Source organism: Triticum aestivum, chromosome 5B (genome assembly GCF_018294505.1).
Source record: "Triticum aestivum cultivar Chinese Spring chromosome 5B, IWGSC CS RefSeq v2.1, whole genome shotgun sequence".
NCBI classification, from domain to species: Eukaryota; Viridiplantae; Streptophyta; class Magnoliopsida; order Poales; family Poaceae; genus Triticum; species Triticum aestivum.
Window position 1 is genome coordinate 477,528,887 of NC_057807.1, and position 17,337 is coordinate 477,546,223.

Consider the following 17,337-nt stretch of genomic DNA (forward strand, 5'->3'; position numbering starts at 1 on the left):
AAGTTCTACTTTCCTCCCACTCACTTCTTTCGATAGAAACTTCTTCTCTAGAAAGGATCCATTTTAGCAACGAATAACTTGCCTTCGGATCTGTGATAGAAGGTGTACCCAATAGTTACCTTTGGGTATTCTATGAAGACGCACTTCTCCCGATTTGGGTTCGAGCTTATCAGGTTGAAAACCTTTTTCATATAAGCATCGCAACTCCAAACTTTAAGAAAGGACAACTTTGGTTTCTTGCCAAACCACAGTTCATAAGGCGTCATCTCAACGGACTTCGATGGTGCCCTATTTAAAGTGAATGCAACTGTCTCTAATGCATAACCCCAAAACGACAGTGGTAAACTGATAAGAGACATCATAGATCGCACCATATCTAGTAAACTACGATTACGACGTTCGGACACACCATAACATTGTGGTGTTCCAGGTGGCGTGAGCTGTGAAACTATTCCACATTGTTTTAATTGAAAACCAAACCCGTAACTCAAATATTCGTTTCCGCGATCAGATTGCAGAAACTTTATTTTCTTGTTATGATGATTTTTTCACTTCACTCTGAAATTCTTTGAACCTTTCAACTATTTCAGACTTATATTTCATCAAGTAGATATACCCATATCTGCTCAAATCATCTTGTGAAGGTCAGAAAATAACGATACTTGCCACGAGCATCAACACTCATTGGATCGCATACATCGGTATGCATTATTTCCAATAAGTCAGTAGCTTGTTCCATTGTTCCGGAGAACGGAGTTTTAGTCATCTTGCCCAAAAGACACGGTTCGCAAGCATCAAATGATTCATAACCAAGTGATTCCAAAAATCCATCTTTATGGAGTTTCTTCATACGCTTTACACCGATATGACCCAAACGGCAGTGCCACAAACAAGTTGCACTATCATTATTAACTTTGCATCTTTTGGCATCAATATTATGAATATGTGTATCACTACGATCGAGATCCAACAAACTATTTTCATTGGGTGTATGACCATTGAAGGTTTTATTCACGTAAACAGAACAACAATTATTCTTTGACTTTAAATGAATAACCATATCGCAATAAACATGATCAAATCATATTCATGTTCAACGCAAACACCAAATAACATTTATTTAGGTTTAACACTAATCCCGAAGGTATAGGGAGTGTGCGATGATGATCATATCAATCTTGGAACCACTTCCAATACACATCGTCACTTCATCCTCAACTAGTCTCTGTTTATTATGTAACTCCTGTTTCAAGTTACTAATCTTAGCAACCGAACAAGTATCAAAATACTCAGGGGCTACTATAAACACTAGTAAGGCACACATCAAACACCTGTATATCAAATATATCTTTGTTCACTTTGCCATCCTTCTTATCCACCAAATATTTAGGGCATTTCCGCTTCCGGTGACCATTTCCTTTGCGGTGTAAGCACTCAGTTTCAGGCTATGGTCCAGCTTTGGGCTTCTTCGCAGGAGTGACAACTTGCTTGTCTTTCCACTTGAAGTTCCCTTTCTTTCCCTTTGCCCTTCTCTTGAAACTAGCGGTCTTGTCAATCATCAACACTTGATGCTCTTTCTACCTTCGTCGATTTCAACATCACGAAGAGCTCAGGAATTGTTTTCGTCATCCCTTGCATACTATAGTTCATCACAAAGTTCTACTAACTTGGTGATGGTGACTAGAGAATTCTGTCAATCACTATCTTATTTGGAAGATTAACTCCCACTTGATTCAAGCGATTGTAGTACCCAGACAATCTGAGCACATGCTCACTAGTTGAGCGATTCTCCTCCATCTTTTAGCCATAGAACTTGTTGGAGACTTCATATCTCTCAAATCGGGTATTTGCTTGAAATATTAACTTCAACTCCTGGAACATCTCATATGGTCCATGACGTTCAAAACGTCTTTGAAGTCCTGATTCTAAGCTGTTAAGCATGGTGCACTAAACTATCAAGTAGATATCATATTGAGCTAGTCAAACATTCATAACGTCTGCATCTGCTCCTGCAATAGGTTTGTCACCTAGCGGTGCATCAAGGACATAATTCTTCTGTGCAGCAATGAGGAAAAACCTCAGATCAGAGATCCAATCCGCATCATTGCTACTAACATCTTTCAACATAGTTTTCTCTAGGAACATATCAAAATAAACATATGAAAGCAACAACGCGAGCTATTGATCTATAACATAATTTGCAAAATACTACCAGGACTAAGTTCATGATAAATTAAAGTTCAATTAATCATATTACTTAAGAACTCCCACTTAGATAGACATCCCTCTAATCCTCTAAGTGATTACGTGATCCATATCAACTACACCATGTCCGATCATCACGTGAGATGGAGTAGTTTCAACGGTGAACATCAATATGTTGATCATATCTACTATATGATTCACGCTCGACCTTTAGGTCTCCGTGTTCCGAGGCCATATCTGTATATGCTAGGCTCGTCAAGTTTAACCTGAGTATTCCGCGTGTGCAACTGTTTTGCACCCGTTGTATTTGAACGTAGAGCCTATCACACCCGATCATCACGTGGTGTCTCAGCACGAAGAACTTTCGCAACGGTGCATACTCAGGGAGAACACTTCTTGATAATTAGTGAGAGATCATATTAAAATGCTACCGTCAAACATAACAGAATAAGATGTATAACAGATAAACATCATATGCAATCAAAATATGTGACATGATATGGCCATGATCATCTTGCGCCTTTGATCTCCATCTCCAAAGTACTGTCATGATCTCTATCGTTACCAGCACGACACCATGATCTTCATCATCTTGATCTATATCAATGTGTCATCACATGGTCGTCTCGCCAACTATTGCTCTTGCAACTATTGCTATCGCATAGCGATAAAGTAAAGCAATTATTTGGCACTTGCATCTTATGCAACAAAGAGACAACCATAGGGCTTCTGCTAGTTGCCGATAACTTCAACAAAACATGATCATCTCATACAACAACTTATATCTCATCATGTCTTGACCATATCACATCACAACATGCCCTGCAAAAACAAGTTAGACGTCCTCTACTTTGTTGTTGCAAATTTTACGTGGCTGTTACGGGCTGAGCAAGAACCGTTCTTACCTACGCATCAAAACCACAACGATAGTTCGTCAAGTTGGTGCTGTTTTAACCTTCGCAAGGACCGGGCGTAGCCACACTCGGTTCAACTAAACTTGGAGAAACAGACACCCGCTAGTCACCTGTGTGCATAGCACGGCGGTAAAACTAGTCTTGTGTAAGCGTACGCGTAATGTCGGTCCGGGCCGCTTCATCCAACAATACCGCTGAACCAAAGTATGACATGCTGGTAAGCAGTATGACTTGTATCGCCCATAACTCACTTGTGTTCTACTCGTGCATATAACATCAACGCATAAAACCTGACTCTCATACCACTGTTGGGGAACGTAGTAATTTCAAAAATTTCCTACACGCACGCAAGATCATGGTGATGGCATAGCAACGACAGGGGAGAGTATTGTCCACGTACCCTCGTAGACCGTAAGCGGAAGCGTTATGACAACACGGTTGATGTAGTCGTACGTCTTCACGATCCGACCGATCCAAGTACCGAACGTACGGCACCTCCGAGTTCAGCACACGTTCAGCTCGATGACGATCCCCGGGCTCCGATCCAGCAAAGCGTCGGGGATGAGTTCCGTCAGCACGACGGTGTGGTGACGATGATGATGCTCTACCGGGGTAGGGCTTCGCCTAAACTCCGCGACGATATGACCGAGGTGGAATATGGTGGAGGGGGGCACCGCACACGGCTAAGGAACGATCCGTAGATCAACTTGTGTGTCATGGGGTGCCCCCCTGCCCCCGTATATAAAGGAGCAAGGGAGGAGGAGGCCAGCCCTAGGAGGAGGGCGCGCCAAGGGGAGTCCTACTCCCACCGGGAGTAGGACTCCTTCTTTCCTAGTCCAACTAGGAGAAGGGGGGAAAGGAGGGAAGTGGAGAAGGAAGCGAGAGGGGGGCCGCGCCCCAAACCCTTTGTCCAATTCGGACTGGTCTTGGGAGGGGCGCACGCCACCTCCTGGCTCCTTCCCACTAAGGCCCATTAAGGCCCAATACTCTTCCCCGTATTCCCGTAACTCCCCGGTACTCCGAAAAATACCCGAATCACTCGAAACCTTTCCGAACTCCGAATATAGTCGTCAAATATATCGATCTTTACGTCTCGACCATTTCGAGACTCATCGTCATGTCCCCGATCTCATCCGGGACTCCGAACTCCTTCGGTACATCAAAACTCATAAACTCATAATATAATTGTCATCGTAACGTTAAGCGTGCGGACCCTACGGGTTCGAGAACTATGTAGACATGAACTAGAACTATTCTTGGTCAATAACCAATAGCGGAACCTGGATGCCCATATTGGCTCCTACATATTCTACGAAGATCTTTATCGGTCAAACCGCATAACAACATACGTTGTTCCCTTTGTCATCGGTATGTTACTTGTTGGGGAACGTAGCAGAAATTCAAAAAATTTCCTACGTAACACCAAGATCTATCTATGGAGAGACCAGCAACGAGTAGAAAGGGGAGTGCATCTACATACCCTTGTAGATCGCTAAGCGGAAGCATTCAAGTGAACGGGGTTGATGGAGTCGTACTCGTCGTGATTCAGATCACCGATGATCCTAGTGCCGAACGGACGGCACCTCCGCGTTCAATACACGTACAGCTCGACGATGTCTCCCACGCCTTGATCCAGCAAGGAGAGAGGGAGAGGTTGAGGAAGAGTCCATCCAGCAGCAGCACAACGGCGTGGTGGTGATGGAGGAGCGTGGCAATCCTGCAGGGCTTCGCCAAGCACCTACGGGAGAGGAGGAGGTGTCACGGGAGGGAGGGAGGCGCCAAGGGCTCAGGTATGGATGCCCTCCCTCCCCTCCACTATATATAGGGGCAGGGGAGAGGGAGGAGGCGCAGCCTTGCCCCTTCCTCCAAGGAAAGGGTGCGGCTAAGAGGGGGGGAGGAGTCCATCCTCCCCAAGGCACCTCGGAGGTGCCTTCCCCTTTTAGGACTCTCCCCTTTTTCCTATATCTTGGCGCATGGGCCTCTAGGGGCTGGTGCCCTTGGCCCATGTAGGCCAAGGCGCACCCCCTACAGCCCATGTGCCCCCCCGGGGCAGGTGGCCCCACCCGGTGGGCCCCCGGGACCCTTCCGGTGGTCCCGGTACAATACCGATGACCCCGAAACTTGTCCCGATGGCCGAAACAGGACTTCCTATATATAAATATTTACCTCCGGACCATTCCGGAACTCCTCATGACGTCCGGGATCTCATCCGGGACTCCGAACAACATTCGGTAACCACATACAAACTTCCTTTATAACCCTAGCGTCATCGAACCTTAAGTGTGTAGACCCTACGGGTTCGGGAGACATGTAGTCATGACCGAGACGTTCTCCGGTCAATAACCAACAGCGGGATCTGGATACCCATGTTGGCCCACATGTTCCACGATGATCTCATCGGATGAACCACGATGTCAAGGACTCAATCAATCCCGTATACAATTCCCTTTGTCTAGCGGTATGGTACTTGCCCGAGATTCGATCGTCGGTATCCCGATACCTTGTTCAATCTCGTTACCGGCAAGTCTCTTTACTCGTTCCGTAACACATCATCCCGTGATCAACCCCTTGGTCACATTGTGCACATTATGATGATGTCCTACCGAGTGGGCCCAGAGATACCTCTCCGTTTACACGGAGTGACAAAATCCCAATCTCGATTCGTGCCAACCCAACAGACACTTTCAGAGATACCCGTAGTGTACCTTTATAGCCACCCAGTTACGTTGTGACGTTTGGCACACCCAAAGCACTCCTACGGCATCCGGGAGTTGCACAATCTCATGGTCTAAGGAAATGATACTTGACATTAGAAAAGCTTTAGCATACGAACTACATGATCTTGTGCTAGGCTTAGGATTGGGTCTTGTCCATCACATCATTCTCCTAATGATGTGATCCCGTTATCAACGACATCCAATGTCCATGGTCAGGAAACCGTAACCATCTATTGATTAACGAGCTAGTCAACTAGAGGCTTACTATGGACATGATGTTGTCTATGTATCCACACATGTATCTGAGTTTCCTATCAATACAATTCTAGCATGGATAATAAACGATTATCATGAACAAGGAAATATAATAATAATCAATTTATTATTGCCTCTAGGGCATATTTCCAACAGTCTCCCACTTGCACTAGAGTCAATAATCTAGTTCACATCGATATGTGATCAACACTCAAGGTCACATCCCCATGTGACTAACACCCAAAGAGTTTACTAGAGTCAATAATCTAGTTCACATTTACCATGTGATTAACACTCGATGAGTTCTGGGTTTGATCATGTTATGCTTGTGAGAGAGGTTATAGTCAACGGGTCTGAACCTTTCAGATCCGTGTGTGCTTTACAAATCTCTATGTCATCTCCTAGATGCAGCTACCACGTTCTATTTGGAGCTATTCCAAATAACTGTTCTACTTGGAGCTATTCTAAATTGTTGCTCCATTATACGTATCCGGTATCTCTACTCAGAGCTATCCGGATAGGTGTTAAGCTTGCATCGACGTAACCCTTTACGACGAACTCTTTTACCACCTCCATAATTGAGAAAATTCCTTAGTCCACTAGTTACTAAGGATAACTTTGACCGCTGTCCTGTGATCCATTCTTGGATCACTCTTGTACCCCTTGACTGACTCATGGTAAAGCACACTTCAGGTGCGGTACACAGCATAGCATACTGTAGAGCCTATGTCTTAAGCATAGGGGACGACCTTCGTTCCTTTCTCTCTATTCTGCCATGGTCGAGCTTTAAGTCTTAACTTCAAACCTTACAACTCAGGCAAGAACTCCTTCTTTGACTGATCCATCTTGAACACCTTCAAGATCACGTCAAGGCATGTGCTCATTTGAAAGTACTATTAAGCGTTTTGATCTATCCTTATAGATCTTGATGCTCAATATTCAAGTAGCTTAATCCAGGTTTTCCATTGAAAACACTTTCCAAATAACCCTATATGCTTTCCAGAAATTCTACGTCATTTCTGATCATTAATATGTCAACAACATATACTCATCAGAAATTCTATAGTGCTCCCACTCACTTCTTTGGAAATACAAGTTTCTCATAAACTTTGTATACACCCAAAATCTTTGATCATCATCAAAGCATACATTCCAACTCCGAGATGCTCACTCCAGTCCTCAGAAGGATTGCTGGAGCTTTGCATACTTATTAGCATATTTCAGGATAGACAAAACCTTCCGGTTGTATCACATACAACCTTTCCTCAAGAATCGTCGAGGAAACAATGTTTTGACATCCTATCTGCAAGATTTCATAAATAATGCAGTAATTGCTAATATAATTCCAACAGACTCTTAGCATCGCTACGAGTGAGAAAGTCTCATCGTAGTCAACTCCTTGAACTTGTCGAAAAACATCTTAACGACAGGTCGAGCTTTCTCAATGGTGACACTTACCATCATTGTCTGTCTTCCTTTCAAAATCCATATGTACCTAACAGCCTTACGACCATCAAGTAGTTCTTCCAAAGTCTACACTTTGTTTTCATACATGGATCCTCTCTCGGGTTTTATGGCCTTGAGCCATTTATCGGAATCCGGGCCCACCATCGCTTCTCCATAGCTCGTAGGTTCATTGTTGTCTAGCAACATGACTTCCAAGACAGGATTACGTACCACTCTGAAGTAGTACGCATCCTTGTCATCCCACGAGGTTTGGAAGTGACTTGATCCGAAGTCTCATGATCAATATCATAAGCTTCCACTTCAATTGGTGTAGGTGCCACAGGAACAACTTCCTGTGCCCTGCTACACACTGGTTGAAGTGATGGTTCAATAACCTCATCAAGTCTCCACCATCCTCCCACTCAATTCTTTCGAGAGAAACCTTTCCTCGAAAAAGGACCCGATTCAAGAAACAATCCCTATTGCTTTCGGATCTAAATTAGGAGGTATACCCAACTGTTTTTGGGTGTCCTATGAAGATGCATTTTATCTGCTTTGGGTTCGAGCTTATCAACCTGAAACCTTTTCACATAAGCGTCGCAGCCCCAAACTTTCAAGAAACGACAACTTAGGTTTCTCCAAACCATAGTTCATACGGTGTCGTCTCAACGAAATTATGTGGTGCCCTATTTAAAGTGAATGTGGTTGTCTCTAATGCCTAACCCATGAATGATAGTGGTAACTCGATAAGAGACATCATGGTATGCACCATATCCAATAGGGTGCAACTATGACGTTTGGACACACCATCACACTATGGTGTTCCAGGCTGTATCAGTTGTGAAACAATTTCCACAATGTCTTAATTCTGTGCCAAACTCGTGATTCAGATATTCATCTCTATGATCATATCATAGATCTTTTATCCTCTTGTCACGACGATCTTTCAACTTCACCCTGAAATTACTTGAACCTTTCAATAATTCAGACTCATGATTCATCAAGTAAATGTACTCAACATCCACTCAAATTATCTGTGAAGTAAGAACATAACAATATCCACTACATGCCTCAGCACTCATTGGACTGTACACATCAAAATGTATTAGTTCCAACAAGTTGCTATCTTGTTCCATCTTACTGAAAACGAGGCTTTTCAGTCATCTTGCCCATGTGGTATGATTTGCATGTCCCAAGTGATTCAAAATCAAGTGAGTCAACACGGTCCATTTGCATGGAGTTTCTTCATGCATATACACCAATAGACATGGTTCGCATGTCTCAAACTTTTCAAAAACGAGTGAGCCCAAAGATCCATCAATATGGAGCTTCTTCATGCGTTTTATACCGATATGACTTACGTGGCAGTGCCACAAGTAGGTGGTACTATCATTACTATCTTTTGGCATGAACATGTGTATCACTACGATCGAGATTTAATAAACCATTCATTTTAGGTGTAAGACCATTGAAGGTATTATTCAAATAAACAGAGTAACCATTATTCTCCTTAAATGAATAACCGTATTGTGATAGACGTAATCCAATCATGTCTATGCTCAACCCAAACACCAAATAACAATTATTTAGGTTTAACACCAATCTCTTTGGTAGAGGGAGCGTGCGATGCTTGATCATATCAAGCTTGGAAAAACTTCCAACACATATCGTCAGCTCACCTTTAGCTAGTCTCCGTTTATTCCGTAGCCTTTTGTTTCGAGTTACTAACACTTAGCAACCGAACCGGTATCTAATACCCTGGTGCTACTAGGAGTACTAGCAAAGTACACATTAACACAATGTATATCCAATATACTTCTATCGACCTTGCCAGCCTTCTTATCTACCAATTATCTAGGGTAATTCTGCTCTAGTGGTTGTTCCCCTTATTACAGAAGCACTTAGTCTCGGGTTTGGGTTTTACCTTGGATTTCTTCACTAGAGCAGCAGCTGATTTGCCGTTTCATGAAGTATCCCTTCTTGCCCTTGCCCTTCTTGAAACTAGTGGTTTCACCAACCATCAACAATTGATGCTCCTTCTTGATTTCTACTTTCGCGGTGTCAAACATCGCGAATACCTCAAGGATCATCATATATGCCCCCGATATATTATAGTTCATCACGAAGCTCTAGCAGCTTGGTGGTAATGACTTTGGAGAACCATCACTGTCTTATCTGGAAGATCAACTCCCACTCGATTCAAATGATTGTTGTACTCAGACAATCTGAGCACAAGCTCAACAATTGAGCTTTTCTCCTTAGTTTGCAGGTTAAGAAAGTCATCGTAGGTCTTATACCTCTTGACATGGGCACGAGCCTGAAATCCCAATTTCAGCCCTCAAAACATCTCATATGTTTCGCGATGTTTCAAAAACGTCTTTGGTGCCTCAACTCTAAACCGTTTAACTGAACTATCACGTAGTTATCAAAACGTGTATGTCAGATGTTCGCAACAACCACAGACAACGTTCGAGGTTCAGCACACTGAGCGGTGCATTAAGGACATAAGCCTTCTATGAAGCAATGAGGACAATCCTCAGTTTACGGACCTAGTCCGCATAATTGCTACTATCAACTTTCAACTAATTTTTCTCTAGGAACATATCTAAACAGTAGAACTATAGTGTGAGCTACGACATAATTTGCAAAATCCTTTTGACTATGTTCAGGATAATTCAGTTCATCTTATGAACTCCCACTCAGATAGACATCCCTCTAGTCATCTAAGTGATTACATGATCCGAGTCAAACTAGGCCGTGTCCGATCATCACGTGAGACGGACTAGTCATCATCGGTGAACATCTTCATGTTGATCGTATCTTCTATACGACTCATGCTCGACCTTTCGGTCTCCGTGTTCCGAGGCCATGTCTGTACATGCTAGGCTCGTCAAGTTAACCCTAAGTGTTTCGCGTGTGTAAATCTGTCTTACACCCGTTGTATGTGAATGTTAGAATCTAACACCCGATCATCACGTGGTGCTTCGAAACACGAACTGTCGCAACGGTGCACAGTTAGGGGAGAACACTTCTTGAAATTGTTGTAAGGGATCATCTTATTTACTACCGTCGTTCTAAGCAAATAAGATGTATAAACATGATAAACATCACATGCAATCAAATAGTGACATGATATGGCCATCATCACTTTGCTCCTTTTGATCTCCATCTTCAGGGCTCCATGATCATCATCGTCACCGGCATGACACCATGATCTCCATCATCATGATCTCCATCATCGTGTCTACATGAAGTTGCCTCGCCAACTATTACTTCTACTACTATGGCTAACGGTTAGCAATAAAGTAAAGTAATTACATGACGTTTAAGTTGACACGCAGGTCACAAATAAATTAAGACAACTCCTATGGCTCCTGCCGGTTGTCATACTCATCGACATGCAAGTCGTGATTCCTATTACAAGAACATGATCAATCTCATACATCACATATATCATTCATCACATCCTTTGGCCATATCACATCACATAGCATACCCTGCAAAAACAAGTTAGACGTCCTCTAATTGTTGTTTGCATGTTTTACGTGGCTGCTATGGGTTTCTAGCAAGAACGTTTCTTACCTACGCATGAACCACAACGTGATATGCCAATTTCTATTTACCCTTCATAAGGACCCTTTTCATCGAATCCGATCCGACTAAAGTGGGAGAGACAGACACCCGCCAGCCACCTTATGCAACTAGTGCATGTTTGTCGGTGGAACCGGTCTCACGTAAGCGTACGTGTAAGGTTGGTCCGGGCCGCTTCATCCCACGATGCCGCCGAATCAAGATAAGACTAGTAACGGCAAGCATATTGAAAAATATCGATGCCCACAACTACTTTGTGTTCTACTCGTGCAAAGAATCTACGCAATAGACCTAGCTCATGATGCCACTGTTGGGGAACGTAGCAGAAATTCAAAAAATTTCCTACGTAACACCAAGATCTATCTATGGAGAGACCAACAACGAGTAGAAAGGGGAGTGCATCTACATACCCTTGTAGATTGCTAACCGGAAGCGTTCAAGTGAACGGGGTTGATGGAGTCGTACTCGTCGTGATTCAGATCACCGATGATCCTAGTGCCAAACGGACGGCACCTCCGCGTTCAACACACGTACAGCTCGACGATGTCTCCCACGCCTTGATCCAGCAAGGAGAGAGGGAGAGGTTGAGGAAGAGTCCATCCAGCAGCAGCACAACGGCGTGGTGGTGATGGAGGAGCGTGGCAATCCTGCAGGGCTTCGCCAAGCACCTACGAGAGAGGAGGAGGTGTCATGGGAGGGAGGGAGGCGCCAAGGGCTCAGGTATGGATGCCCTCCCTCCCCTCCACTATATATAGGGGCAGGGGAGAGGGAGGAGGCGCAGCCTTGCCCCTTCCTCCAAGGAAAGGGTGCGGCTAAGAGGGGGGAGGAGTCCATCCTCCCCAAGGCACCTCGGAGGTGCCTTCCCCTTTTAGGACTCTCCCCTTTTTCCTATATCTTGGCGCATGGGCCTCTAGGGGCTGGTGCCCTTGGCCCATGTAGGCCAAGGCGCACCCCCTACAGCCCATGTGGCCCCCCGGGGCAGGTGGCCCCACCCGGTGGGCCCCCGGGACCCTTCCGGTGGTCCCGGTACAATACCGATGACCCCGAAACTTGTCCCGATGGCCGAAACAGGACTTCCTATATATAAATATTTACCTCCGGACCATTCCGGAACTCCTCGTGACGTCCGGGATCTCATCCGGGACTCCGAACAACATTCGGTAACCACATACAAACTTCCTTTATAACCCTAGCGTCATCGAACCTTAAGTGTGTAGACCCTACGGGTTCGGGAGACATGTAGTCATGACCGAGACGTTCTCCGGTCAATAACCAACAGCGGGATCTGGATACCCATGTTGGCTCCCACATGTTCCACGATGATCTCATCGGATGAACCACGATGTCAAGGACTCAATCAATCCCGTATACAATTCCCTTTGTCTAGCGGTATGGTACTTGCCCGAGATTCGATCGTCGGTATCCCGATACCTTGTTCAATCTCATTACCGGCAAGTCTCTTTACTCGTTCCGTAACACATCATCCCGTGATCAACCCCTTGGTCACATTGTGCACATTATGATGATGTCCTACCGAGTGGGCCCAGAGATACCTCTCCGTTTACACGGAGTGACAAAATCCCAATCTCGATTCGTGCCAACCCAACAGACACTTTCAGAGATACTCGTAGTGTACCTTTATAGCCACCCAGTTACGTTGTGACGTTTGGCACACCCAAAGCACTCCTACGGCATCCGGGAGTTGCACAATCTCATGGTGTAAGGAAATGATACTTGACATTAGAAAAGCTTTAGCATACGAACTACATGATCTTGTGCTAGGCTTAGGATTGGGTCTTGTCCATCACATCATTCTCCTAATGATGTGATCCCGTTATCAACGACATCCAATGTCCATGGTCAGGAAACCGTAACCATCTATTGATTAACGAGCTAGTCAACTAGAGGCTTACTAGGGACATGATGTTGTCTATGTATCCACACATGTATCTGAGTTTCCTATCAATACAATTCTAGCATGGATAATAAACGATTATCATGAACAAGGAAATATAATAATAATCAATTTATTATTGCCTCTAGGGCATATTTCCAACATTACTTGCCCGAGATTCGATCATCAGTATCCAATACCTAGTTCAATCTCGTTACCGGCAAGTCTCTTTACTCATTACGTAATGTATCATTCCGTAACTAACTCATTAGCTACATTGCTTGCAAGGCTTATAGTGATGTGCATTATCGAGAGGGCCCAGAGATACCTCTCCGACAATCAGAGTGACAAAACCTAATCTCGAAATACGCCAACTCAACATGTACCTTCGGAGACACCTGTAGTACTCCTTTATAATCACCCAGTTACGTTGTGACGTTTGGTAGTACCCAAAGTGTTCCTCCGGTAAACGGGAGTTGCATAATTCTCATAGTTACAGGAACATGTATAAGTCATGAAGAAAGCAATAGCAATATACTAAACGATCAAGTGCTAGGCTAACGGAATGGGTCATGTCAATCACATCATTCTCCTAATGATGTGATCCCGTTAATCAAATGACAACTCATGTCTATGGTTAGGAAACTTAACCATCTTTGATTAACGAGGTAGTCAAGTAGAGGCATACTAGTGACTATATGTTTGTCTATGTATTCCCACATGTATCATGTTTCTGGTTAATACAATTCTAGCATGAATAATAAACATTTATCATGAAATAAGGAAATAAATAATAACTTTATTATTGCCTCTAGGGCATATTTCCTTCACATGGAGCATATGAGATGTTCCAGGAGTTGAAGTTAATATTTCAAGCAAATGCCCGGATTGAGAGATATGAAGTCTCCAATAAGTTCTATAGCTGCAAGATGGAGGAGAATAGTTCTGTCAGTGGACACATACTCAAAATGTCTGGGTATAATAATCACTTGATTCAATTGGGAGTTGATCTTCCTGATGATAGTGTCATTGACAGAATTCTTCAATCACTACCACCAAGCTACAAGAGCTTCGTGATGAACTATAATATGCAAGGGATGGACAAGACTATTCCCGAGCTCTTCGCAATGCTAAAAGCCACGGAGGTAGAAATCAAGAAGGAGCATCAAGTGTTGATGGTTAACAAGACCACCAGTTTCAAGAAAAAGGGCAAAGGGAAGAAGAAGGGGAACTTCAAGAAGAACAGCAAACAAGTTGCTGCTCAAGAGAAGAAACCCAAGTCTGGACCTAAGCCTGAGACTGAGTGCTTCTACTGCAAGCAGACTGGACAATGGAAGCGGAACTGCCCCAAGTATTTGGCGGATAAGAAGGATGGAAAAGTGAACAAAGGTATATGTGATATATATGTTATTGATGTGTACCTTACTAATGCTCGCAGTAGTACCTGGGTATTTGATACTGGTTCTGTTGCTAATATTTGCAACTCGAAACAGGGACTACGGATTAAGCGAAGATTGGCTAAGGACAAGGTGACGATGCGCGTGGGAAATGGTTCCAAAGTCGATGTGACCGCGGTCGGCGCGCTACCTCTACATCTACCATCGGGATTAGTTTTAGACCTAAATAATTGTTATTTGGTGCCAGCGTTGAGCATGAACATTATATCTGGATCTTGTTTGATATGGTCATGCACCCTTGAAGAGTGGTCTATTTTTATTGAATCTCGATAGTAGTGATACACATATTCATAGTGTTGAAACCAAAAGATGCAGAGTTGATAATGATAGTGCAACTTATTTATGGCACTGCCATTTGGGTCATATCGGTGTAAAGCGCATGAAGAAAGTCCATACCGATGGGATTTTGGAATCACTTGATTATGAATCACTTGGTACTTGCGAACCGTGCCTCATGGGCAAGATGACTAAAACGCTGTTCTCCAGAACTATGGAGCGAGCAACTGATTTGTTGGAAATCATACATACTGATGTTTGTGGTCCAATGAATGTTGAGGCTCGTAGCGGATATCGTTATTTTCTCACCTTCACAGATGATTTGAGCAGATATGGGTATATCTACTTAATGAAACACAAGTCTGAAACATTTGAAAAGTTCAAAGAATTTCAGAGTGAAGTGGAAAATCATCATAACAAGAAAATTAAATTTCTATGATCTGATTGTGGAGGAGAATATTTGAGTTACGAGTTTGGTTTACATTTGAAACAATGCGGAATAGTTTTTCAACTCACGCCACCCGGAACACCACAACGAAATGGTGTGTCCAAACGTCGTAATCGTACTTTACTAGATATGGTGCGATCTATGATGTCTCTTACTGATTTACTGCTATCATTTTAGGGTTATGCTTTAGAGACGGCCGCATTCACGTTAAATAGGGCACCATCAAAATCTGTTGAGACGACGCCTCATGAACTGTGGTTTGGCAAGAAACCAAAGTTGTCGTTTCTTAAAGTTTGGGGCTGCGATGCTTATGTGAAGAAACTTCAACCAGATAAGCTCGAACCCAAATCGGAGAAATGTCTCTTCATAGGATACCCAAAAGAAACTGTTGGGTACACCTTCTATCACAGATCTGAGGGCAAGATTTTCGTCGCTAAATTCGGATCCTTTCTAGAGAAGGAGTTTCTCTCGAAAGAAGTGAGTGGGAGGAAAGTAGAACTTGATGAGGTAACTGTACCTGCTCCCTTATTGGAAAGTAGTTCATCACAAGAACCGGTTCCTGTGACAACTACATCAATTAGTGAGGAAGCTAATGATATTGATCATGAAACTTCAGATCAAGTTTCTACTGAACCTCGTAGGTCTACCAGAGTAAGATCCGCACCAGAGTGGTACGGTAATCCTATTCTGGAAGTCATGTTACTTGACCATGATGAACCTACGAACTATGAGGAAGCGATGATGAGCCCAGATTCCGCAAAATGGCTAGAGGCCATGAAATCTGAGATGGGATCCATGTATGAGAACAAAGTATGGACTTTGGTTGACTTGCCCGATAATCGGCAAGCCATTGAGAATAAATGGATCTTTAAGAAGAAGACTGATGCTGATGGTAATATAACTGTCTATAAAGCTCGACTTGTTGCAAAAGGTTTTCGACAAGTTCAAGGGGTTGACTACGATGAGACTTTCTCACCCGTAGCAATGCTTAAGTCTGTCCGAATCATGTTAGAAATTGCTGCATTTTATGATTATGAAATTTGGCAAATGGATGTCAAAACTGCATTCTTGAATGGATTTCTGGAAGAAGAGTTGTATATGATGCAGCCAGAAGGTTTTGTTGATCCAAAAGGTACTAACAAAGTGTGCAAGCTCCAGCGATCCATTTATGGACTGGTGCAAGCATCTCGGAGTTCGAATAAATGCTTTGATAGTGTGATCAAAGCATATGGTTTTATACAGACTTTTGGAGAAGCCTGTATTTACAAGAAAGTGAGTGGGAGCTCTGTAGCATTTCTGATATTATATGTAGATGACATATTATTAATTGGAAATGATATAGAATTTCTGGATAGCATAAAGGGATACTTGAATAAAAGTTTTTCAATGAAAGACCTCGGTGAAGCTGCTTACATATTGGGCATCAAGATTTATAGAGATAGATCAAGACGCTTAATAGGACTTTCACAAAGCACATACCTTGATAAAATTTTGAAAAAGTTCAAAATGGATCAGGCAAAGAAAGGGTTCTTGCCCGTGCTACAAGGTGTGAAGTTGAGTCAGACTCAATGCCCGACCACAGCAGAAGATAGAGAGAAAATGAAAGATGTTCCCTATGCTTCAGCCATAGGCTCTATCATGTATGCAATGCTGTGTACCAGACCTGACGTATGCTTAGCAATAAGCTTGGCAGGAAGGTACCAAAGTAATCTAGGAGTGGATCACTGGACAGCGGTCAAGAACATCCTGAAATACCTGAAAAGGACTAAGGATATGTTTCTCGTATATGGAGGTGACAAAGAGCTAGTCGTAAATGGTTACGTCGATGCAAGCTTTGACACTGATCCGGACAATTCTAAATCGCAAATCGGATACGTGTTTTTATTAAACGGTGGAGCTGTAAGTTGGTGCAGTTCTAAACAAAGCGTCGTGGCGGGATCTACATGTGAAGCGGAGTACATAGCTGCTTCGGAAGCAGCAAATGAAGGAGTCTGGATGAAGGAGTTCATTTCCGATCTAGGTGTCATACCTAGTGCATCGGGACCAATGAAGATCTTCTATGACAATACTGGTGCAATTGCCTTGGCAAAGGAATCCAGATTTCACAAGAGGACCAAGCACATCAAGAGACGTT